General features: G+C 35.8%; 1 long non-coding RNA gene across 1 annotated transcript; it reads right to left on the bottom strand.

Moving 5' to 3' along the window:
* Positions 1-1,848: 1,848 nt before the first annotated feature.
* Positions 1,849-18,058, bottom strand: LOC134432611 (uncharacterized). Its single transcript, XR_010031369.1, has 3 exons — positions 17,917-18,058; positions 10,335-10,412; positions 1,849-1,999 (listed from the first exon to the last, which is right to left on the bottom strand). It is a non-coding gene; the product is annotated as an uncharacterized LOC134432611 (long non-coding RNA).
* Positions 18,059-27,480: the final 9,422 nt, after the last annotated feature.

Raw genomic sequence — 27,480 nt, forward strand, 5'->3', positions numbered from 1 at the left:
TTTACGGTCCCTTCCAACTCTTAACATTCCATAGTTTTGGCAATGAAAGGAATGTAAAAGAAAATCTTAGTTTTAGTATCTAGATCCTGCAGTGATGCCAGAAATTTTCATGTGCTGTCTTATTTATGAGAAGTTTGCATATACTTTAACACTACTGTGTGATACCTTTTGTGACTTTGAATTCTGAAGAAATATCTTGTTGTTGTCCTGTCTAATGTCAATCTCAGCTTTATCATTTATATGACCTTATAGCTTCAAAATTAAAACTATAAATGGGAATACCAGTGACAGCAGGGGAAAGCACCACTCAAAACCTCATGCTAACCCACCCACAGAACAAAACAAGCAAACAAACAAAAAAGGAAATGAAAAAGATATATTTTATTTTAAAATCACTGTCATGTATTGTTCTATGCCAGAAAAGGAGGTTAGAATAAAACCTGGGTTTTCATATTACAGAGTCTGGCTGAAGCTGTGAGGGTTATCTCATTTGTGAACTTCCAGGCATGCTTTCTATTTCTTCAACAGAAATGCTAAAATATGAAATCAATTTACTTTGCAGAAAATTTATCCTGGCTGTCTGACATTTGCAAATTTTACTGAATTCCAGTGTGATGGAAAACATATTACAGAGAGTCACTGTTTTAAAATATTGTCCCTTGTCAATGAGAGATATTTTTTTAAAGTGTGCTCACAGTTTATCTCCCCTACCCAGCCCATGGACAGGAGTGAACTGAATATGTTTTGGAGACTGTTGTTCTTAGTGTGACTGAAAGGGATAATAAGAAGCATTTTACTAGTTCTTAAACCATTGTTCCAGAGAACAATTACTTGTCATTGTGTGTCTGGAAGAACAGCAACTGCTTCCATCATCTTGTCTTGTAATCCTGAAGCTACGTACAGTTCCACTCCTTAGTGCTGAGCCAGTTTCAACAACAAATTAGTCCTGAGCTTTGTGTTTCCCCAAGAGCCTCCCAAATGAATGGGCCAAGATGTTATTAACGGCATATTTATACTGTGTTTAAATCCTCTTTATAATGACATAATTTGAAGTTAAGGATTGTTAATGAGTTGGATTTTTTCCTAAGATCAAGTGCTTGCATGAATACAAACACAGAAAAATTCATCTTTCCACCCAATAAAAAGCATTTTTTGAACTGAAGAATAAAAAGAAAACAAATAGGTATATTCCTAAAATGGTTTGTAAATAAAAACAAGCTTCCATCTATTATCTACTTAGAAGAACTATCCTTTTTTTTATTGTGTTTATTCTTATTTAATGTCTTAGAAAGAATAATTTGCTTGTGGGATAGATAGAACTGCTGGAGGAAAATTCTTATTTAACCTGCCAGGAAATGTCTTAGTGAGTAGTTAGGCAGCCCAAAACAGTGCAATTTTGCTTTGTAAAAATGTATGTGTTTTGTAGAAATCAGTTTTGGAATGAACAGCTGTCTAGACATTTCACATATTAAATAGTAAAGAACTGAAGCCCTGGATTTATTTAATACAAATGCTTGAGTGGAAAGTCTTGTGTTTTATATATGGGGCCAAGAACCGTAAAACCCTGGACTCTGGTCCCCTTTTTGATGCTGAGTGACCTTAATAATTCTTTGCATAGCACTTGGCAAACATTATTAATTTAAACCTCACAGAGTCCCCATGAGGTACAGAGGTGTAATTATCTGACTTTTTCAAGTGTAAGAATTGAGACTTGTAGAGGTTATGCTCTGCAATAAAACAAGTTGAGAAAGAGGATGGAAGCCCAGGTCGCTTGGCACTTACTCCTGCCCCTAATCTGCTGGAGTACTGCTGAAAGCCTCAGCTCCTTAGCCTAGCACATGGGGTTAATGCTGCTCTCCAGGCTGTAGATGCTTATGCTGAACTGTGTGCAGGGAGATAAGGAAGATACACATCTGTGGCATCTGTCTTCCAGAAGGTACCACTGACCAGCTTTGAATTCACAGGAAATTCCTTGTAGGCAAGGATGGGCAATTCTAGCCTAGAAGAAAGCAATGGAAAGATCTTTTATTTTTACAGATATTGAAAATCCAAGAGAGGCTGCCTCAAATGTACTTGAAGTGGATGCAGAGCAGGGCAGTAGATTGATTGCACAAGCAGGACCTGAGGCTGTCTTGGTTAGTCACTTCAGGAGTCTGAGCCAGGCACTTGTCCTTTTTGAGCCTCAGATTTCTCTTTGCGTGTTCTTAATTTTATTTTAAGCCACGCTGTGCTGCCAAAACATGAGCTTAGGAAATGTTGGATTTTAATGTGGTGTTTTATGGCTTTCAGATTACTCTGACTGAATTTCTAGTGCAGAAGCTTTTTCCTAACTAAGGCTTTCACTTATTTGTTTGCTGTTCTAAGACAGGTGAAATTGCTGAAATCAGAGGACAAGATGACATGATGTGAATGTGTAACCTATTTTTATTGCTAGCATTTACATCTGGTGGAGGTGCCCATGGGTGGTCAGATTGCAGGAGGGGCAGCATAGGAATCCTATCTGAGCCTTCCAGCTCATACATTGTGAGGTTTTCCATTCCTGAACTTCAATCAAAGGCACTGCGGAGCAGGAAGTAAGAGGAAATTTAAATTTACCTTTCTGACAGATACTGAGTGCCCGCCACAGAACAACAGGTGCAATGGTACTTTTAATTTATCATAATCTATACCAACCTGCCAAAGTGGCCTTAGTGCACCATTCTAAAGTTTTGTGTCTTTTCCTTGTAATGTATGTGGGCTGCCTCTGGATCATGGTGTTTCCCCTACTCAAACAACATTTTGCTTTTTGTGGATAAATTTTACAATAAAAAAAATATGCTACCCCTTTGCAGAATTCAATAAACTACTTCTGTTTATTTCTGTGATTTTTTGTTGTGGGTTTTTTTTTTCACCTTATATTTTTGGTTTTTTCTGTTTTTGTTGTTATGTTTTGTTTTGTTTTTCTCCCAATTAACAGTATTTCCTTTTGTAAAGGTGGTTTTATTTGCTATGCATCCCAACACTTCTTACATGTCACTTATTCATAATAATTTTGATATAGTGAATTATTTTTTATACAAGTGTGCATTTCTTTGTATTTTTCAGAGTCTTCTGTTCTCTTGGTTTTCCAGTAAATTATTATTTTCTCTGTATTACTTTACATGCTGTAATTGCTTTGTTATCTATGAAATAAAGGTAGGCTTAGTTTACTCCTTTCATCACTGCCAGAACCTCAGTGAATGAACTGCAGTTCCTCTCATTACCATAGCTTTGTTCTGCTTTGTTCTAGTGATAATTGCCCTTGTCATCCTCTTGTAACATTTGCTGTGAAAACTTGTGTTTAAAAACAGAGAGAAAGTAATAGGTGGTGTTGGAGAGAGATTAATTAGGCAGAATATTTTGCAAAATGAGTTGATAAAGAAATGTTTGTATTTCACATCATTAAATAACTGAGTCAGAATTGATTATGTAAACAGCAGCAGACATGGAGGAAAGGCTAAGCTGCTTTACTGCGGCAGATACAGGAAGATTATGGCTGAGACAAATTGCATTGTTGATTCACAGCGTACTTTTGGTCAAGTGAAGACAAATGAAAGTTTTCAAATGTCTGTCTTTAAACTTGTTTTTTTCTTTTTCTCTCTCTGGTGTCCTTTGCCTTTCTTTCTTACAGGCTAATCTCCCTGTTTTTACACTTAAGAGTTACTTTTGTAAGATGGTTATACTGCTTTTTAAACCATGTCTTTAAGAATCCCTTTCCCAAAGGCAAAGAAAGAAATGTAGTTTGTTCACAATGACCAAATTAGTGAACAAGTATGAAGTTAAGGTCTGTTTTGTGCTGCGGGGGGGCTCACTAACACTGTCAAAAACAGTTTCTGGGATCTTGCAGCCACAAAATTTAGGTGAAGCCACTAAGACTTTAAATGGAATACCTTTTTTATGAGAAATGGGTGTGAAGTGACCAACAGAAAATACAAATAATAAAAATATAAATAAAATAAGAGATTCAGCTTCATTGATATGTATACATTGTTTCCCTACTTCTGGAATGTTTAGTCAAACTATAATTTTTTATAACATCCTTCAGTAAACACAGACTTCACTGCTCCTCATTCAGCATTATTTGTGTCCTGGGAGTCTTCCAAAGGAAACGAAAGATTTGGCAAGGCCTGGAAGCTTATACAAAAGACTGTTTATTGTAGGGGAGTTTGGAAGATAAACTTGTCATCAAGGAAACTAAGGTTACCAGGCGAAAATGAAAGATAATGTTACTGTATAACAGGATCCATGACGGAGATGTTCCAAAACATTGGAACCAGTCTGAGAAAATACCTGAGACAGAAGCCAGAGAGATAGTTACAGTGGGCATGTATTGCTCTGGTTCTGTGTCTCTAATGACATTGTGATGGAGCTACCCTGTGTCTGAGATGTAACTCTGCTCTTTAACACTTGGGTGTATTTTCTCTCAGCACTTTTAAATAAAACACAGATTAATGTATTTTTTAGGAGACCTGGTTGTGAAATCCAGTCCTTACTTCAACACTTGTAAGTACAGTGGAATGGATACAGGTCCTCATTGTGAGCACAGCCACGGTGCAAATGTAGAGGTGATCTGTTCTTGGAGGACAACACAACAGTTTTTCAAAAGACTCACATCAGGCCGTTGGTAGAGCAAGGGAATGTGCATTTGAAGATGTAAAAATTCTAGAGCCCACAGATGTAGTCCTGTCTCCAGCAGTGTTTCCAAGCCTATATCCATTACAGCAGAGAGCAGCAGCTGTTGTCACCACAGGGTGCTTGCTCAGTTCATATGGAGAGGCGTGGAAATCCACAGCACATTTTTTCATCTGGCTCCCTCCAATGGAAGGTATGCTCAAATGGAGAGACATATTTAGTGATTGCATTCATCTGCTGAATACTGGGAGTTACATATTCATGGTGTACCTTTGAACCGCACAAAAATCAAGCTGAAAAGTCAACCCTGTTGATTTTGAAGGCTGTTAATGTGTGTGGTATGTGATGCAGGAGAGGAAGGAAAGCACTCTCTGCTGTGAAACAGCTGCCAACTGCGCTCTGGTGCTCTGGAGCTGTGGTGTCTAGCCAGTGACCTAATTGCCATGAATAAAATGAATACATCTCAGTATTTTCATAATTTTAAAAGAGCCTTTGGTTAGATACACAAAGTCTCATTAAGTAAATGAGAATTAAGTAAATGACAGTGAACATCTACCTTTAAATTTTAAGGAATGGGTAAACTAATTGCAATTTACTGTAACAAAAGTACTCATTTTTTGCCAGATACATAATAAAAATACTCTGAATTAAATCAGAACATTTGACATTGATAAAGAAAAAAACGCAGAAAAACCTTGGAAAGACAGGGCAAAATATTGAATAAGTGAAATGGTTTCTCTGTATATAGTTCTGATTTAAGGTCCAACTAACTTACATATCAACTGAAGAAGGAAATGTTTTCTTCAGTTGATTATAAAAGCAATTGATTTTTTCCTAATAGGTTATATACCCTGGTATTTGTCACAGCAATGAGAAGGCTCAACTGAGAAGCTTCTAAAGCCTGTTAATTAGGAATGGACTGGATACAGCCCTATGCATCTGCCCACAGTCTGTGAGAACCAGGCTAACAATATTCTCTCTGTAGATGGAGTTCGAGTCAAGTTAATGGTGTTTGTCTTTCTCTTTATTTTTATTTGCTCAGTCTGCTTCAGTTCTTTGGCACTTGTTAAAGAGCTATTGAAAATGTTGACCCAATACTCATATCAAAGTTTATTTTCTTTTTCCCCTCCCTGTGTTTAAGCATTACATCTCAATTCAGTGATGGTTTTTTTGTCAGAGGGGTAAATGCTTTTCATGTAAGAATCATTATATCCAGTAGGAATTCCTCATGCACATAAACATTTGATGAACCATTACCAGAGTGTGTTTGTGCAGGGAGACTACAGGATGTTTATGACACCACAGATTTTACCTTCATATGCTTTAGCTTTCCATGTGTATCCTCTCTTGCTCTTTCATTTTCATGGGATACATTTTTTTCTCCTTCTCACTGCTTTGCATTTTGTTTAACAGGAAGGAAAAAAAAGCAAGTTTGTTTATATTTATAATGAAGAAAGGTTTATGATGGAGATAGATGATGCAGATGAATAATACAGAAGTGAAAAATGGTCTGATCTCTCTGTTTTGATTTGTAGTCTTTGTGAATTACATACCTGTCCCCTATTAATGCTGATCTTCAAGAAGAAACTGCTACCAGTAGGAGTAATTTTTAATATGAAATGCAGTCTTCTTCAATTTTACTCCAAAAAGAAATGAACAAATTTTTTGACTCCCTCTAGAAGCTCCATTTTTATTTAAGAGAGACTGAATCTAATTATCACAGAATGTCTCTTGAACCACTTAAGGATATCAGTACAAGGGTATAGCAAGTAGTCCCTTGACCTGTAGGTAATAATTTCTAGCTGTGCTACTGTAATAGAATTGAGACTCTTCTCCTGAAAACAAGGTAAGTATAAGTTCTATCAACTTGTTCAGCTTGCCAATGCAACAATTAGTACGAAAGAATTAAAATCACAGTTTGAACCAGGAATATTTCTGTCTTACCATCAAGTAAGTAGTCTGTTACCATAATGTAAAAGCATAATCACATAAGTTATTCCTTCTCTAATGAGGTGAAAATACTGAAAAAAAATTCTGCAGTCTTGCCTTTAATGATATTGTTAATAGCTAAAATGTTAGAAGATGAAGAATTAGGAAAAACCCTTTATTAAGCGTATAAGTCTGTGGAAAGCAAAAACATGTACATTTGTTAAAGGCATCAGAAGGAACAAATGTACTGCTGAGAAAAGCTGTTGTAGTCTTGTTGGCACCAGTCAACAATGTATTTCTGCTAAAGCTCTTTTCTGGACTTTTAAAGATTCCCATATTTATCTTCATGGGACAATTGTATACCTTTCATGGTTTTATCACTTTTTTTGGTCTTGATGATAGGAAACATTTCTAAACTGACTTTGGATAGTGATTTATTTTTATTCATTATTTGCAATGTCTTTTTAAACCTACTTCTATTTTTCATTTTTAGCTGTGGCATATTTGTTCCTTCAAGTCATCAAAGGTATTTGAATATGTGATCTGGGATAAATATGTCGTGGTATGGTATCTTTCTATATCAGTTTTACTTTATTGTTATTAATTTTGCAAAAAGTCTACTTTTGTGGTATTTACTAGTATTATGTAGTTATCCTATTTTGTAGCTTTAATTTTGATTAAAGCTGGACCCATGTCACCAAAGTTTAAATTATTTTTTTAATATTGTTTGAAAATATTTTCCCCCTCTAACTATTCTTTTGCAGCCTTGAGAAATAGAGTGATTCTGTCTTCAGCTTTATAGAGGCGCATTTGAAGTTGCTATGGCTTAAATGTTAATTCCCCTCCCCCACCAAGGATTTAGTATTTTAAAGAAGCAATTCAGCTTTTAAACTGAGCTATATTCCTCCCTGTGTTTCTGTGAAGGATTTCACAATCCTTTTGCTTTATAATCTGAAGAAATAGCTAATGTATTCTCTTGCATCTCTTTCACCGATTCACCGATTATAAAAGTAATGCTGTGAGGCAAGAGTGTTTAGTTTTTGATTTATGCAAATAACTCAGTACATAATTTAGAAGTTCCTTCCCTGATGGCTGCATATTACCTTTAAATACGTTCCAGTGGACTGGGTTCATTGCAGCTGTATTTTTAAAGTCTAAAACTACTAAATAACAATAGTTTTACTGGCACATAAAGCCATGAATGGCAAATGCTCAGAAAGTGAAAACTAGGAGCAGTAGTAGTAGCAGATCAGCTGAGAGAGAAAAGAAAGAAAGAAAAGAAAAACCTGTTCAGATGAGCAGGCTGTAATTTTATATCTAATTATATCTATTGAAAAAATGGGGGTGTAACCAAAGGTGGAACAGAGGAATTACTGTAATATTTAGGTGGTTGCTAGTGAGTATGCTCTGTCTTTTCTGTAGCATTATCCAAAAAATATTCCTGAAATCACTGGGAAAAATATACCAAAGATTGTAGGTTATTTGCTAAAGCCAGCATCAATATCCAAGAAATTATCCATTCTTAAGCTGTTGTGAGAGATATTTTCTGAACCAAGGCAATAGAAATAGCCATTTATAAGAATTCCTTCACTTTTAATTCTATGTTTGTAAGAAAAAAGTAGGAATCTTCACTAGTCGTAAAAGGTAGTATTTAATTTGTCTGAGAGAAACAGTAAAGTCAATAAAGTTCTGGCTGAAAAATTGAGTAAAATAACTGAAATCTTTATTAACAATTACTAATAATTTTAAATATCTAGAGACTTCAGTGTCTGGAATTACTGAAGAATTTGGCAAGTCTCTTCTCAGCTCTCCTTTTTGTCCAGCACATAAAATCTGTCACAGACCAGAAGAATTGAAGTGATTTCCAAGTGCTTGGAAAGGTTAAATCAAAGGCTATGTAAATGGTTTCATTCTGATATGTCTACGTCCACAATTGATTCTCCTGAGAAATTATTTGTCCCCTGAAGTCCTTTAGCTTTGTTGACCTTCAGGGAGTAAAATACTTTCTTCAATGGCTTCTTGTGGTTGTGATTTGAATATTAATATTATGCATAAGTCAGGCTTGCTCCCGTAAGGAAAGGCTGCACTCTCCAGCTGTTTCTCAGCTGGGTAATGATGCTATACTCCAAGGTCCTGTTGCTTCACAGTGGTACTAAAGGTGACATAAAATCACTGACAAAGGACTTGGTTGAGAGGCTTGGATGCTTTTGAGCAGAGTAATGATGCTCTAACTTGTATAATTTAGGCTTGGGATGATTTGAGTACTTTTACTCTGACTCTTGGAATCATTTTCTTTTTACAGAGTGCAATATAGTCACCCATTTTTTAAGGAAAAGATTTTTTCATATAGCATGAAGTGATGATATTGGTCATACATCATATATGGATGTCACTAGATACACTGAGTGAAATAGAGCTTGTATTTCTGTATGTGACCTGAAAAATTTATGTCAGAAGTAATGGGACTTGCTGAGAAATTTCAGAGAGATTGAGGAGGGTTTTCCCTGCTTGGTTTCCATTGGAAATTCACAGTTATCAATGCTTTCCCATGTATTTCAGCAAACTAATGCAATGATGCAATCATATTAATTTGAACAATGTCTATTGAACTTGATTGATCTTTAAGTTGTTAGCTTCATCTGCAACATTTTTCTATTGATTTTTATGCTCCTTTTCACTGCCTCTCAAGGTGTTTTCAGTGTCCCTGCAGTATTTTCCCTTCTGCTGTTATGTATACAGCTCCCACCTGGTTAGCTAAACTGACAACAAGGTGTGGCTAAATATTTGCAGGGATGGCTGTTTTGTTACTCTGATCTTCCCAGCACCTGGGCTCTTTGTTCATGTATCTTTTACCTTAGGCTAACCTTGCTTTTGACATCTGCGGTTTTACAGCTCTGAATTTACTTACAAATGTTGGTACAAACTGGGCTATTGGCCCGACTTGAGGAATATTAGTTTTGAGTATTTTGAGTGAATACGGAAAAACAAAATGTTTCCAAAGAAGGAAAAAATATCTTTCAGAAAAATATTTCTCAGAAAAATATTCTGAAAAAAAAGCAGTAAGTTTCTTGAAGAACACAGAATTTTAGATTAAAACAATAGGATTGTCTCCTGTTGGAATTTTTTTCTTTTTTTCTTTAAATATGACTATTTGTGCAGCAAATAACATAAAGGGGTGATGAGGACCAGAGAGACAGATGGATTTGAACAGGAATGATGCTGAAAGGGTGAATATACAAATATCACAGTAAGGGAGAATTAATTAGCTATACAAAGGTGATGGGTACAGCTATCCTTTTTGCCCAGCAGACCACTCTAGGGCTGGAAATAAAGGACAAAATTCCAAATAACTAATTTGTGAAAGGAAGTTTAAATTTTTATCTTTCTCCACAAAAACATTGCAGAGAATTGCAAAGCACAATGATTACTTTTCCAAGGACCCCTGACTGAGTATAAACAACCATATATCAGAGGCAAATTGTGAGGAGTGTAGGGCTTCAAAGGTACTCCCTATCTGATTCCAAGCAGGGGAAGAAGTCCCTGTGTCTTGGTTTATTGGGAAATAAGAAAGAAATATGTTCATTCTTCCTCATTTCCAGGCTTCAGTTTTGAATTTATTTTGCTGAGGCAAAATGGGAGAAGCAAAAATGAGGAAAAGATTACACTCTTTGAGGTGATGATTCAAAGCAGGTGCTCCGTAATAGGAGCAGGAATGAATGGAAGGTTTGTAGGAAAGCTTTACTACAAGAACTTACCATTTATAGCCATTCAGCCCCAGGCCTAGCTCTTGCTATGTTTTTCCAGGAGTTGAGATAATGTGACTCTGTGAAATGCTGCAAGGGAATCAGATTCAGTTTCAATAAATGTATTTAAAACACTCTTTGGCATATATCATTTTTATATCCCCTAGTAGAAACATGTAGAAAAATGGGGACAGATGTACTCTGCTCAGGTTTGTTTTAGACTTCAGTGGGTCACCCAGAGTGCAGGGAAAAAGTATTTAAGAAACTTGCATTCAGAAGGATGAACATCTACTGAAAATCATTGCTCTTATTTACACATGAGATCATTGTAATGTTAAATGATGTTTCTTTTTCCCTCTTTTTCTTTTCTTAGACCTGAAAGCCTCTGTGCTTACACTTTTACTTGTATGCAAAATTCTGAACCTAGAAGGATTTTCTTGAAAAAAGGCTGCTTGAGTAGAAGGAAATCAGATAACTAGCAGACAATTTCAAGCAGTGATGGGAGGGATGGTAAGGGTTTGCTTTGTAATTCCTTTATAAACGGCAATGTGGTTTACTGCACAACAGAAATACAGAGGAATATCTGGACTTGCAAGCATGCCTGAGATTACTAAAAGGAGATAGTTTATAGTTTTTGCCACTAATCCACTGCATTTGGTCTGAATGTTGCTTTATATTTTAAATAGAGTGTAAAACTCTTGCTAATGACAAATCTGTTGGAGAATAACCTTTTGTAAATATATATTGAAATAGAGATTTTGACTAAAGTGGTTACCCCAATTTCTTTTTCATTTCTTTTCCTAAGTCAAAGGAAAAATGCTGTTTCCTACAGTAAGTGTTCTGCTTCCAATTTTCATGCTAAAGGCTGTACTAACTCTAGCCATCATCAGTAAAAAAAAAATGGATCTGAACATGCCTGTATTATTTCTGGGTAAAGTTCTCCTTCTTCAGTTAGATGTGAAGGCTACAAACACTGGATGAAAGATAAAATATTGAAGTTTCATTGACATATAGGGGGCAAAATTATGCCTTATCAATGTGGTAATTGTGTACTCTATTTGTCCATAAATTGCAGGAATTTCGTGGGTTTCCACAAACATACTAGAAGAGCTAGATCCAAGTGATTTTGGCTTTTGGCTTAGAGCTAGCTGGTTTTGGTTGTGGGTTGTTTTTGTTTTTGTTTTGTTTGTTTTTTTTGTGGATTATTTTGTGGATTTTTTTTTTTTGTATGTTTTGGTTGGTTTTTTTGTAGAGTTAGAAGAAATACAAATACTGATATCACCTTTTACTTCTTCTACTCTTAACTGTTTGATCCATACACTTTTGAATGCAATATATATATATGTGTTAGCTTTTCTTCATTCATCATCTTTCTGAATTTATTTGATATTTTTTTTTGCACCTGAACTTTGGAGGTGCTTATATTATAAATTTGTCACTGGCTAAAAGCCAGAATTTGTTTCAGATATTTTCAGTGTTCCTTTTTCTGATGGTGAATGGCAACAAATTGGAAATAATTAATATTGACGTTAAAGGAAAAAGCTGTTCTAATTTAATGAATTTTTTTACATAGAGAATAATTTCTCTTAAGAATAGAAATATAATGTTATGTTGCATACACATCTGTGGCAGTTTTGGAGAATTTTTGAATTTTATTTACCTAAAAAATTATGACCTATTTGAATGACTGATCTAACTAACAGAAGTGGTTGTCAATGTTAGAGAAATTGCTCCAGATTTTGAAGACGTGGTGTATTTTGTTTTGGAAGGTTAAAGTCATTAACTGTAAGTTTTTTTAAAATGATCCCATTTGAAGGACTGCCAAAATATAAAGAAGCATATGTTCATATGAATGAGGAAAGTAGAAGATAAAAGTGCATTATGTACATGCTCTGCAGGATTTAAAATAAGGTATGAAGGAATATTAGAGTATGCAGCTTAATGTGAAATATGCTCTAAGGCAGGTACAGAGATTAACAGAAATCCCAGGATTCTTTTCACCTGCACAAATCCTTCTAGAGGCATTGACATTGGTCTTCATTATTCTTTTTCTGTCATACTTAATAATGAGAAAAATGGTGTGTGAAATGACACCCCTTCCTCTCTAGCCTTTCAATGGAGGGCATGAAAGCAACTTCACTCTGCTTTTTGGAACTATTTTGCTTTTGCGGAAGATGCCAAAGCAGGGAGTGTAGCTAGATGTGTATTTGTGGGTTGGAATTGTTTGTGATAGAGCTTAAATATTAAGGCTAATTCATTAAAAAGAATCTACAAACATTTTGATGTGTTAGAATCTAAAAACAAATGTTTCATGAAGATACCATGGTACTCAGGTGTAAGAATAAACTTTAGTCAGGGCTTTTTATATCCTCTTCCATTCTGGTTTAATTCTCCTGCCCACAGCTCCAAACTTGCTTTCTCACAAACAGCCATCCAAATCACCTTTCTTCTTGAGTTTTTTTTCCACTTCTATTATGATTACATCCCAGACTGTGGTGCAGTACACTGATCCCAGCTGGGCAACTTAATACAAACTCAAAATCTAACCGCAGTCACATGGAGGTCTGTCAGCAAATTCATCCAATGGATACACTTTGGGCTACAATGTGCAGATTTGAAACACATACTATTAATATTTTTATATCCAACATATTTCTGGAGAAGCAGGATAAACTGGTTATCTGTCAGGCCAAAAACCAGCTTTAGCATATCCTTTATTACCCCAAGTACCAATAAAAATTAAAGTGTCTGTTGATAACGTACACCTGGTTGGAAGCATTGAGCTTCATCTCTCTGCCAATTCACTTATGATTTGTAGAAGGAAGAGGGAATTCTTTTGCACTGTGTGTAAGGCTGTTGACGAAAACAGGCAATGAATGAATTGAAAACCAAACTCAGAATACCATATCCTCATGCAGCTCTTAAAATAGGAATAAGAGACAAAGCAAGAATCAGTGGATAGAATCAGCATGCATTCTTCTTAGAATATTTTCATCTTGCTAATTTTAGGTTAGTATTTAGATTTTCCAGTTGCTTGCATCTTCATTATACAAAGTCTTAAACTAATCTTCCTAAAAATTGCCTTGTCCAGAGATCATGTTGGAGGATGGCATGCCAAAACAACATGATAACTTTAATGATAAAGTGACTTAGATACTTATGTACAGACTTAAAATAATACATTTATAGCAAATCAAACTGGACTTAACTGTTTGGGTGCTTTGTTTTTGTTTGGTTGCTTGCTTTTTGTTTGTTTGTTTTTTTTTTTTTTTTTTTTTTTTTTATTCTTTAAATTTTTTTTATTTTTTCCCCTATATATTTGAGCCCTAGTCTACATATGGGCAATAATTTTATGGGATTGGAGTTTTCAGCACATGGAAAGAAATTATCTACATGGTACAGTGCCTCAGACAACCCACATCTCTGTGTCTGTTGAGACTCAGAGTATTTATGCAAAGTGCTGGAAATCTGTATCCATCAATATAATATGTATCAATGATCAGTTTGATGAAAAGATGAGTAATTTTCTATACAGCTGGTCCATGCAAACCAAAATCAGTGACATTTCATTTCTAATGCAAATTAAGGAGAATAAAATTCAGCTGTAAATTTTTACACCTGTTAAGCATGCCACAAATAGTAAGATTCAAAAATACCAATTTATAATAAATAAATGTAGGAGGGGATGATATAATGTACATATTTTCTGGGTTTTTTTATGGCCAATGAATGAGACCTTGTTCTTAACTCATTATATTATCATTGGGCATCAACACAATTTAGACACATTTGTTGTCTTGCTGCCACATACTGATTTTGTCTCAATAGAATAGCAGCCCAACAATAAATAGGTAATTTCAGTTTAGCTTTTCCTGCCGTATGTTATATATCTGCTTGTCTTAACATAATAATGACAAGTGACTTGGATATAATTCTAAAAACCCTTCCCTGTGCAGGTTGCTCAGAGTCCAGCTTTAGCTCAGCCTAAACAAGAATGTTTTCAGGAAAGGAGCCTGAATATATCTCTCTAGGCAACCTGTGCCAGTGTTTCACCACTCACAGTATTAATTTTTTTTCCTTTATTTCTAGACTAAATCTACCCTATTTTGGTTTAAAACTATTACTCGTGGTCCTTACTATAGGCCCTGCTAAATGTTTGTCCCCATCTTTCTTATAAACTCTCTTTGGGTACTGGAATGTGATATAAGCTCTCCCTAAAACTGCCTTCTCTCCAATCTTGACAGCCCCAACTCTTTCAGTCTTTTCTCATAGATGTGGTGTTCCATCCCTTTAATCATCTTCAATGCATTTCACCTAAATATCTTAAGTCATTTGAACTTGTCCTTTCACTTTTCTATATGTATTTGATTTCTATTGTTTTTTTCTTGGTTGATTTGATAATCAGAATTTTCAATGGGCTAAATATGCCTCGTGTGCATTAAGCTTTTGTAGTATGGAGCAAATGTGGGGTTTCACCTTCCTGGCAATGAGATCTTGACAGTTGCAAATGAGAGTATCTTGGAGCATGAAGTTTTCTTGTCTTCTGTATTCTGTGTTGAGACAAAGGCCTCCAGCTACCGATATCTGTCACACAGATGAGCTGACTTATGCAGTGAACAGTCAGGGGAATAAAATAATTGAATTCAGCTGCTATGTTTTTCTAAATACTCCAGGTATTAGAAAAATCCAGGAATTCTTCCAAAACTGCCTTGCCCATGTAGAAAACTGCAGTTTAGGTTTTTCTTTTCAAGTTTCAAGCTCATCCAGACCTGGCAGCTTGGCCTTTCTCTTGTTACAGAGAGAGAGAGTGAAAACTCTCTGGAAGTGTGAGTTTTTCATCACTCTGCTTTTTGATCCTACAAGTATATTCAATTAAATATTTTTTACCTAGTCTTTTCATAGCAGCACTGAAAAAAAAGGGAATATACGTATATGTGAAAAAATAGGCAGTATCTTCTGTTTAGAATTCCACTCAGACTGATGTAAATACATCAATTCTGCCTGCCCAGTCTTCTCAATTTTCTTGTCTGTTTGATATAGTCTCACAGCAGAGTCTTTTTCACTTTTCAAACATCAAAATTTGGACCATAATATCTAGCATATGTCATTATTCTTTGGAATGTCCCTCTATTCCCAACCTCCTTCTTCCTGGCTACTAAATGATAGATTTGGCATTTTTATGTACATAGGAAGCTTACAATAGGATCTCAGTTCTTTACTATTGGAAATTTAATTTACGTTACTTATAGATTTTCTATTACAAGTATTTGTCTCTTGTAATGTTGACAAAATTTGAATTTATAAGAGTGAATAGAAAAGAAATCCAGCCAATTGTCAAGGAATCACTCTGGAGGCAGGTAAATATGAGACAGTTATGACTGGCTTGTACTGATTGATGGATTTCAAAACACTTTGCTTGTGCTGATGCAGTGATTCATTATTGTCTTGTGTTTGGACTTTACCTATAAAATTTTTACTCCTCCTATTAGTACTGGTGCTGGTTTTCAAGATGCAAATATCTGTCCTCTGGGAATGGGCTTAGACTTAGAGCTATCAAACAGCTGTCAGTTGAGAATCATTTCAGTCAGAAAATCTGTTCTACAGAAAGACCTTTAAAAAATATTGTAGTCTGGTTCTTTGAATTCAATTTCCAATACTGTAAGACAGACCCATAAATACCAATCATGTATAATCTTGTTTTAGTTACAGATATTTCCACATTTGAGAAGCATTTACAGCAAGAAAAATGCCTTTTAACCAAACTAATTGGATTGAGGCAGTGTGGTATTTTGAATTGCTGAAAAACAGAGAAAACCCGTCAATGTATGACTACCAAAATGTTTCAGGAACTTTATTGTCTGATCTTTTTCTAATTTAAAAAATATTAACTCACATCATTCCATCAGAATAGTGTTCAAGGAAAGATATCTAAACCAAAGATGGGTTTGTAGACTATCATTGAATTTGATTCTTAAAAAAAATTATTCATGTTGTAGCCCTAATTTATCTGACTCTCATAAATGAAGCTGAGGGAATACTTTCACTTATCTTTTGTTAATGGAACTTCTTACAGATGCAGGCCTTCCACCTCCCCGCCCCCCAAAATAAAACAACCCAAACCAACCCAAACAACAAAACCGAAACCAACCAAACAAACAAAAATTCCAAACCAAATAAATCCCAAATCAAACAAAAAACCCCTCAGGACTGAAGAAAAATTCAGGACTTTAAGTCATCTTTTGGCATGACATACTATGGTACTATTCTGCCCACCACCTCCTGTAAATTACTGAGCTGTCAGTCTTCCATGTGTCTGCCTGCGTAAAAATAATTATAATTGAATGAAATATGGGACAAGTGAAATGGCAGATTCCGTTCTCAGATTTACTGCAGTTTTGTACTAGGAAAACTGAATATTTTATTATCTGAATAGCATAAATGTGAGTTTTCTAGGTAGATTTTTAATGCACATGAAACCTCCTTAAAATGTCTAGGAAATACTGCATTTTCCTCTTCTCCAACACCCCACTCCTGGGCTACATCAGCAAAGCAGAACATTGCAAAGTATTCAGGAGAAGCGCTTGTCATGTGTGATCATTAGCCTCGTCTTGAGCAGCAAAAAGCAGAGTCCTCAAAACTTGTGAGAGTCTGATTAGATGTGTGGTAAAACTAATTTCACAGAGAAAGTAAATTCCCTGTGTCCAGCAGAGTGATGCTGAACAGACATAGTCATGTCTTACTTCCATCAGTACTGAATTGTCCTCCAATATAAATATTAAACCAAAATGTTAGCAATAGAAGTTCCTTTGCTTTAATGTATGAAAATCATTGAACAGATTTCCAAGCACTGGGATTGAATAAATTGATTATAAGGAATTTGCATTCTGAATTTTTCTTCCTTCATTATCAGTGACTACTATCAACTATTAGTTTGTCTATTTCTTGCTGTTTTCAAGGGCAGTTGTCAGTGGAAACCACTTTTCCATGCAAAATGAGCAGGAATTGTGCTATATATCCTCAGCATCAGCTGCAATCTTCTTGTCTGTTAGCAACCATAAACAAGCAGGCTCTGAAACGTTTCTGTACAGTTTTCATAACTTAGGTCACGTGCTGATTAACTTCTGCAAATACATACCAATTATTTTTAGCATCTCATTTTTCAGTCTACAAAATTCAATGTGTGAGCATTGATGAGTTCTGATTTTTCATATATATTGCATTATTCTCCAAATAATGTGTAACAGGAATAACAGAGTTGATACACTAGAGAATCCGCTCTGTCATGGTTTGACCCTTGCCAGCAGGCAGCCAGGCAGCCAGTTGTTCATCCCTCACCAACAGAACTGGGGGAAGGCTAGAAGCTGGAACACCCCTGAGCTAAGAGATAGACAGTTTAACAGGGGAAATCAAATCCATGTACACAAGCAAAGCAAAGCAAAACAAGGAATTCCTTCACTGCTCCCCACAGACAGGCAGGTGTTCAGCCGTCTCCAGGAGAGCAGGGCCCCATCATGCGCAGTGCTTATTTCAATAGACAAATGCCATGACTCCAAACATTCCCCCCTTTCTCTTTCTTCCCCTCAGCTTTACGTACTGAGCATGATGTCACGTGGTCTGGAAATCCCTTTGGTCAGTTTGGGTCACCTGTCCCAGCTGTGTCTCCTCCCAACGTCTCATGCACTCTCAGCTTCCTCATCAGCATGCAAGAACAAAGAGCAGAAAAGGCCTCGGGTCTGTGTAAGCCCTGTTCAGCAATAACAAAAACATCTCTGTGTTATCAACCCTGTGCTCAGCACAAGTACAAAATACAACTCCATTCTAGTGCCTGGGAAGAAAATTAACTCCACTTCAGCCAAATCCAGCACAATTGGGCATTGAAAAGTAGGTTTTAATCTAAAAGTACATATGTCAGTCTGCAGAACAAAGAGAATGATTCTGTAACTTTGCAGTTGTAGAAAATAACTAAGTCCATAAATGTGATTGTAATAATTATTTGAAAATTGCTTGATTTTAACTAATAGCAAATTATGGGTTTTAGTTTCCAGTGAAGTAACATTACAAAGTGTGGTCTATGCCTCAAATGAAAATATTGAATGAAATTGTCAATTTTTTGCATGGTTAGAAAGGAAATAATTGATATTTACAAACTTTATTTATCTGTTTTCTCCAAAGATTAGGATTTTTACTGATTCTACTAATAAAACATTGTCTTTGAGTTTCAGAAGAAAGCAATAATAAAAAATGTTTAAGTAGGTGGGTTTTTTTTTGAAGACTGTTTAGAGAAAATTATTTACTTCAACTTTATTTTTATTTTTGGAGACCCTTTGTTTTGGCTATACTGGGCTTGGATATACTGTCCATTTTCTATGTAATTTCAATTTCAGATGTTTTGATATTGGACAATTTTAGTGAAGAAATGTATACATTTAGTCTATGTTATATATTAAATGACACAAAACATGATGTAATCTTCTAGTTATTTTGAATTATGGTAACTTTTGGTACATGGTTTAGAGAGCAGAAGAGGAGACTGCAGCTTTTAAATACAAACAGAGGTTGCCTGTGTTCATGCTGCCTGGGAGGTTTGTGGAAACCTATATTTGGAATGTAAATTTTTGGGGGTAAGTCAAAGTCTGCCAAGAGCATTCCCCATTCAGGTGGGAGTTGACTCATAGTCTGGAATGTGGAGCCATAACACACAGTTGTTTGGATAGGCTGAATATTATTTTGCAACTGGTGCTTACAGCAAACTTTTAAAGGCCTAAAAGAGCACAAAGTGGCTAACCAGGGGAAAGCTGTTGAAAGCATGTGGGTTTTCCAGGGGCAAATTGCTGAAAACTCCTTAGTACCAACAATTCACAAATGCTTATCTTAAAATCCTTTGTTGTCTTTATTGTCCCACCATGTTTTTGGGATAAAAAAGACTGCTGAAGTCCAGGACATACAGACCACAGTGAGACAGAGTCAAAGAAATGGTTGCATAGTTGCATTAATACCACACAGAATTCCAAGAAAGCACTTGGAATTTCTCTGTCACAACGACTTGTACTGGAACTAGACATACTTTCTGGACCATATGGAAAGACAATTATTTTTTCTAGTCTACCAGCCAATCTTTCTGGTAATGGAACATATTTCATGTTTTTTTAAATGCATTTCTATACTGCTGTGAAGGTAAGCCTGACTCTAGCAACAAATAAGAAATTACCACATTATGCTAATTTAGAAAAGAAGATGCAGAAAAAGATAGTTTCCAGTACGTATATATCCACTAGCCCACAAACATGATACTCTGAACAATGAGAAAAAAACATTATTATTTTACATCCCTAGCTATTTGAATCTAGATATCCTGATTCAGTAGGCTGACTTACTGTGTCAGCAAGTACAGGGTACCCACTAATAAATGAGGAGAGAATGTCAGCTATGTTGGCAGGAAATGGCCAGTCATACAGCTGACAGCCAGTCTTGGCAAGGAATATATGTAATGGCTTGGTACTGCAAGCTGTTTGTAGTTAGCATTACCAAAGCTGCCAGCCAATTGCCTCATAAGGTCTGCTGACAGGCAGTAATCTAATCTGGCCTCCCATTTGTTCCTTGTTTTTATCTGCTAAACACAACTTCATCTTTCCCATGGTTGAATTGTATGCTATTTGAAATCTGATCTTTGTGTTCAGTCTTGTGGACACGAGAATAGCAGAGGTGTTATAATCAAAATCATATAGAACTGGGCCTCTGGAAACAATTTTTCATGAAGATGTGCTCAGATTTCAAAATAAGCTTAGTATAAAACAGGAAAGAAGTGTGGTTGCATTATTTTCCTCATATTTTTCCTGTTTCAAGCTGAAGCTTGAACATAGGGATTTTTCTCATCACAAGGAATTCTAAATAGGTATCAGGGATAGACTGGAAGGAGGATTGCAGGTACGGTGGGAAACAGATTCAAGGTTGTTGGCTTGATCAAAGCACAGAAATAAGCAGCATGTATTGTGCTCAAACAGGGTAACTTACCTGTAAAATAAGTGAGGTTGAATAAGATATGTTCAGATTTGCTGGCTTTATTTTATGTTATTAATTGAAAAGCTGTTGGCTTAAGATTCATCACTGAGGAGTTAATGAGCTCTTGCCTTGATTAATGGAATCTTACGTTCCTTGAGTTAATGTGCCTTGATTGACATGAAAACTATTATTTCAGATAGAAAAGTACTAATCTACTATGTCTGTTCATATAAAGTCAGGGTGGCCTAGTGGGAAGGGTGCTAAATTGGTGGCATTTCTTTGCTCCTCCAGAAGCTCCCTGTGTTGTTGATGGCATATTTGACTAGGACTGGCTCAAGAAAAGTATTGAGCATCAAAAAGTGTTTCTAATAAATATTAACTGCCTCTGCCTAGCAATTAATTTCTCAAAGCAGCCAGTTTAGTAGAGCTGAGCCTAGAAACTGCCAGTGTTTTCAGATGTGAATTTCCACTGACTAAGTGCTGCTGGCCCTGTGCTTGTACCCAGATGTGACTCGCTCTGGTCAGCACATAGCAGCTTGGCACTCATGGCAACATCCCGCTGGTATTCCAGACCAGGTGTTGCATTGTGTTGCATGCAAAGTGAAATGAGCCTGTCTGGTTTATTGTGCTTTCCTCTGGCCAAATGTTGTTGGAGAGGAAGATGTCACCCCAGGAGATGCAGGGTCATTTCTGTCCCATGGTGAAGCCGGCTGGCTCTGGGTTTTCTCTGTTGGCTTCCCTTTCCTCCAGTGTGGTGTTATGAGACCCACCCTGAAGTGCTCTTTGGAAACCTTGCTTGGGGCTATGCCTTCCTTCCACCCTGGTCTTCCTGCCTTTCTTTCCTAACAACCTAAAATCAAGGGAAAGGAATGTTCTGGCTTACATGAGATTTTATGAAAACAAATTGTGAAAAATTCATGTCTTTAGATGCCTGTTTGCCAAAATATGCCTTTCATTGTCTACATTCCTCTTTCATTGTCTACATTCCTCAAGGCTGGCAGCACGCTTCTTACTCTTGAAAGAACACAGATGATAAAGGTGTTCAAGCTTGGGAATTGTTTTTTCTGTAGTGTCAGGGGGTTACTAAAAAATCTGAGACTGTTACCCAGAATCAGCAATTTTTAAAGCATTGCTGGTAGCACAGCTTATGACAAGGTTCTGTTTCCTGACCTGGAAATATTAAGAATCAATTGGGTGAAGCCTCTGGGCATCAAAGAAAAAGTCTTTTACTGACTGCACAAATCTTCAGAGATCAAAAATACATTTGCCAAAACCCCATTAATATGTGCCAAATTTAATCTCTAAAATAAATATTAAGAACAATTTATATATAAGAATATCGTTTACATATATCATATGTTATACACTTATATAACATTTTTATATTATCTATGTATCAAAACATAAATTATAAAATAACCTAATTTTAACAAGTAAAACAGAATGAAAATTTACCAGTATGAGTCATTGTCTGTTGTCAATCTATTACTATTTACTACTTAGTAAGAAAATATGCAACAATTTATTGCAAATAATAAACCAATACCCACTTTTATCCCCCTCTAATGATTTAGTGCCAAGTGTCACATGGACATTTAAGGATGTTCAGAATGAAATGCTGAGGAAGAAGGTGCAGTCAGCTCTAGATAAAATAAAGCTTTTCCACTCACTGATGGGAAAAGAAGTGGAACTGATGCTTGAGAGAGGGGAGAAAAAACGAGGCCAATGACGTGTGTTTTCATGGATTTACTAACTGTACTGTAAAATGTATAAGGACAGTCTCATCCAGAATAAAGAGGATTTTTTTATGCAAACTCCATTAGAAGTCTCCTGTTTTGCAACTTTCTTACACTAGCGGGAGAATAATTAGATGGGCAATTGACACAATACCATTTGATTTATTTTCTTGATTTATTTTTATTTCCTACAGCTTTTCTGTTTTTCTTCCTAATACAGGTGTTGTTTGATCTTTCTTGAAAGGACAAGATGTATCTCCCCACTTCAATGAAATGCCTGAAATTTCTGTTGCACCTGCTGAAGTCTTTCCTTGCTGTCTCCCTATTCTAACAGGATCTCGAGAGAATCAGGCATTGATAATGAGATTTGCCTGCAATAGACAGGGTTCCACTTTCTAGGAGCCTCTAGATAAATAGATAGAAATAAACAGAAACTTCTTTTGTATAATCTGAAACATATGTTCCCCTATAAGAATTATTTCTTTTCAGAATTCATCCCTCTTTTCTTAGCTCAAAGGGAAAAGCAGATGTCACCAGGCACAAAAATCACTGAAGCCCAAATGTATTTGTCCAGATCACAGGTCTATTTTTCAAAGTACATCAGAAATTTGCAACAGTAAAATACCAGAAGAGGCAGCTAAGATGAAATATGGATATCAGTGTGTCCTTGTCCCTTTGTGCCTGTAGGGGTTTTTTTCCAATCAATAAAAATGTCAATGATAAAAAGTATGTGTTAGACTGGAGATATATGGGGGTTTTTAATGGTTAAAGAAGCATTACAGGAACATATTGAGATTCTGTCAGTTTTCCTGGCTAATAAGGAATTCCAAATCAACACAGCTGTTTTGGCTTCATATTTGTAAACTCAAACCTTTTTGAAAAAGGCGCCAGTATTCTCTCTTGAATGTACCATGTCTATGCATGACAACCAGGCAAATTGCACATAGAAAACGAGAGAAGGGGCAGAAAGGAAAGAAAGAAAGAAAGGTCTAAAATACAAAAAAAATTTGCATTGTTACTGAGTAGTGGTCTGTTTTGCATCTACTTAAATTTTTCTCAACTCATTTGAGGCTACAACAGCGATGAATTGTCATGATGTAAAACCCCAGTGGGGAAGACACTTTTGAGATGAAGTTTTTCAACAAACAGACTTGAAAAGGCACAGTCACATTGTTCTTCCCATACTTTGTGCTCATAGGAAAAAATTGGACCCTACATCATTCAAAGTGTAATTAATCATGAAAATTAAATATAAATTTCAAGGGAATAAGTTTCTCTTTGCCACTACATGAAAACCAGAATGGTTGGATCTAAAGAGCATTGAATATTTCTTCCAAGTAGTGCAGGACAATGCTTATATTTGGGGCTTGATTGAAGTAAAATTTTATATGTGATCTTGTCCAGATTGTTAAATTTTTTGTTTTGATGATCATGATGATGATGATGATCGTAGAGTCATTCTCCAAAATGCCACTTCAAATACAGGCTACAGTAGAAGGCAATAGGTCGAGGGTAATTACTTTAATTAGGAATATGCTGAAGGTGATTAATCTCTTTTGATTACCCCAGGGATAGTGGAATTAATACTAGGGGCCACAAGCCATAATATATAATCTCATTGTTCTGAATTATTCTTTGCATAGCACTAATAACAGTCTTTTTTCTTAATTTCCATACAGGGAAGTGACTGCAAACTTTTATATACTTGTATTAAAATTTGTTTAGTTTTTTGTACAGGGATAGATTTGAATTTGATTTTTTGAGTGATCAAAGCACTCATTTGTCTCACCTTGAAAGTGAAAAACTGAATACTTGCAAGTTTTAGGCTTCTCAAATTCTAAAATGGCTAATCATTTTAAAGAAGAACAGGATGGGAAGAGAAGTTTTTGAAATAATTCAAATTGCAAAGCACATTGTGACAGACTATGATGATGAGCTTCAGAAAGCGATTCAAATAATTCCCCCGCTCACAGTGTGATTTTTACCATTTGGCTATCTCTTTGTCCAGTGTTTGTTGCTAGCTTCCACACTGACAGAGACGTTAGAGATTGAAGTCCTACTTTAAATCATGATCTCCTTCAACCTTATCGAAGCATATTATTTATAAATAAAGAATGAGTTGAGAGGCCTGGAAGGAGGTTTAGGTTTTTCAAGATGAATCTAGTATGAGACAGAAGATTTTTTCATAGTTCCAGCAGAACATGAAATAAGAATTCAGAGCTGACTCAAAATTCTCTTTTAATGATGATATGAGATTGTTGAATTAAAACTTATTTATGTGCTATATTTTAAACCTTCCCTTCCCTTCCCTTCCCTTCCCTTCCCTTCCCTTCCCTTCCCTTCCCTTCCCTTCCCTTCCCTTCCCTTCCCTTCCCTTCCCTTCCCTTCCCTTCCCTTCCCTTCCCTTCCCTTCCCTTCCCTTCCCTTCCCTTCCCTTCCCTTCCCTTCCCTTCCCTTCCCTTCCCTTCCCTTCCCTTCCCTTCCCTTCCCTTCCCTTCCCTTCCCTTCCCTTCCCTTCCCTTCCCTTCCCTTCCCTTCCCTTCCCTTCCCTTCCCTTCCCTTCCCTTCCCTTCCCTTCCCTTCCCTTCCCTTCCCTCCCCTCCCCTCCCCTCCCCTTCCCCTTCCCCTTCCCCTTCCCCTTCCCCTTCCCCTTCCCCTTCCCCTTCCCCTTCCCCTTCCCCTTCCCCTTCCCCTTCCCCTTCCCCTTCCCATTTGAATAGTGTAAAGAAGGAAATTTTGGAGAGCACAAATTGATCCCAAGTGTGAATAGGAAGCAAGACTAAGATATTTAAGATTTTACATATGTATTTTATATATTAAAAATCAGTTCAAATTGAAGAAAAAAACCTGATTTGTATGTATTATTCCTTTCATGCTTGGAGTATTTTTTTTTCTGACTTAGGCATTATAGTTCAACCATCTGCATGACATTCTCACTTGTAACAGAATTTACATTTATTAGGTTCATCTTAACATCAAACTAGTACAGATGAATATACTGGAGATAGTGATAAAAACATAGTGCTCAGAACAAAGGACTGGTAAAATATTTCTGGTGGATTGTATGTCATTGGAACTGAAGGTATTCCAAGGATACTTTTGATATCTTCCACTTGGAGTGTGTTTACTTTACACAGCAATAGCTTTATTTATTATACTCATTACTTATGATGATTAGATATGAGATTAGATTAGGATCCTATACAGCTGCCATGGGATAAATGAACACTTACATATGAATTTTTAAACTTTACTGGGAGGGAAAACCAGAGAATGTTTATTGTTGGTAAAGTAATTTACAGTGGAACTGCATTGTACAGTATTGGTATCAATTTACCGATATTTTAAGTGTTTCTAATAAGACATTAACCTTGGAATTATTTCCTCAGAATATCACATAAGGTAAGCAGGCAGTAACATGCAGTAACTGTTGCATCTGTTTCCATCACTAGCTATGAGTTTTGCTCTTTTAAAAGTTGATGTTTTGCATGGGAGTAAGTAAAGAGCTGCAAAATAAAAGTATTTTTCTTTAGTTTGCAAATGTCTGAAGGCAGTTCTCATTAGTTCTGGATTCTTTTGAATCTCCATCATTAGGAACATCTCAGAACTTTAACTCAGTCATTTGTGATAGAACATCAAACAATCAAATGGAAATACATGAAAAACACATGTTTATGAAAGCACCCACACATGCAAAAAACTCCTTTAATGGTGCTCATCATCTCTTATGTCAATCCAAATTAAACTTACATTTTTAATGTATTTCCACTGTACTATCATATTCAAATCTGGTGGCAATAAATTGATCAAGAATAAAAATTTTAGTAAAGCAGTGTATTGAACATGACATACTCTATTAATTAGAAATTCAGTTTTTATTGACTTCGGTTTTCTGCTTTCTCTTTATCCCCCAGCTGAAATTTGAGAAGGGCACTTTTGACCTTTCTTTTGTGCCCATTCAACACTTCTCTGTAAATTAGTTGCACATGTATATTTCTGTGCGCTTTTTGCATGTAGATGAAGGAATGTAAATGTGGGAGAGTTCTCTCATGTTTTCATGAGAATGGCGTTTTAGAAATGCAGCCTTGGTACAGGAAATATATTTGACTGCAAGCTGTTTGATTTATTTATATACAACTTGGAGAAAATGCTTTTAAAATCAGGGGTTGATTCTGTATTGAAAAACTGTGCAGAAAATACTGATAACTTTTTTTGTCCAATTTATTTTGGAGAGACTTGTTTATTTAGTTTATTCAGTCTTCTGTAAAGTATATCTTTTATTGTGCAGATAGGTGAGCAGGTAAGGGGCAATCTTTGCGTCATTTGCAAAATTTGAACCTGCATCCTGAAAATTCTTTGTCTTGCTCTTTTTCTTTCCCCTCTATAGTTTATTGAAAATATCCTTGGTTTTATCATCTAACTGAAATTTACAACTGTAAGCTTGGAATCTGTGATTTGGACTCCTTTTGTGGGGATGTGGAAGTGCTGCAGGATCTGTGTTGTGCTGTTTTTCTCTCCCCTTGCTCTTCTCCTCCCAAATGTTTGGAAAGCAAGAATGCAGAGAGCTTTAAGAGTTACTGTGATTTTGAACATCTCAAGCTCTATTGAAGCTTCCATGAAAATACAGCATGCCATTATTAGATTTTGGTTATTATAAAAAGGTCTTCCCCCTTAGTTCACTTAAAGGCATTAAAAAAGTAATGTTTTAACCACAAAGTCAGGTAGTCAGATATTAGAAAAGACTAGTCTGAGTGTCACGTACACATACATTCTTATGTTTATTCAAATTTTTTGTGTTTTATAACAAGACCTTTTTCATATTTATGTGAAAAATTGTTGGTTTTTTGCATTAGAAACATTTTAAGAGTAGATGTTGCAGTTTGAGTACACAAAAACTTAATTAAAAATGCAGAATAGAGGAGCTAGCTGAAGTTTGAAATTCATTTTTAGACATAAAAGGTGCCATGTATATCCACTACAGTTCTTTGTGGGATTAAATCAACACAAGATAGCGTGCTGTGTGTTCACTGATGGTAATAGAATGTTATTGCTTTCTGGATGTGTCTGTTTTATGTGAATCTGACTGCCAGACAGGAAGAAAATCCTGATGTATTCTCTGGATGTCTGTTTTATGTTAAGAAGAATTTAAAATATTAACTTAAACACAAAAATTAAAAACACAGAAATAAAACAGTTGAAAAAATAACTTTAATATGTTATAGAAATTTATTACTTTGTTTGATCATGCAAAATTTTAGGATTGTTTTGCTTGCCAAGTCCAAAATATATTTAGCAATAAGGGAGAAACTAATTTGATTTGCACTAAGCTTTTTTGTGTTGCGTGAAATGGGAGTTTTAGAATGGGATTCAAAGTGAATTTACTACCCTTTTTTCCTTTTTTTTCCCTCTTTTTATAAAATTCT

The sequence above is a fragment of the Melospiza melodia genome, chromosome Z, assembly GCF_035770615.1.
Source record: "Melospiza melodia melodia isolate bMelMel2 chromosome Z, bMelMel2.pri, whole genome shotgun sequence".
In the NCBI taxonomy this organism is placed as follows: Eukaryota; Metazoa; Chordata; class Aves; order Passeriformes; family Passerellidae; genus Melospiza; species Melospiza melodia.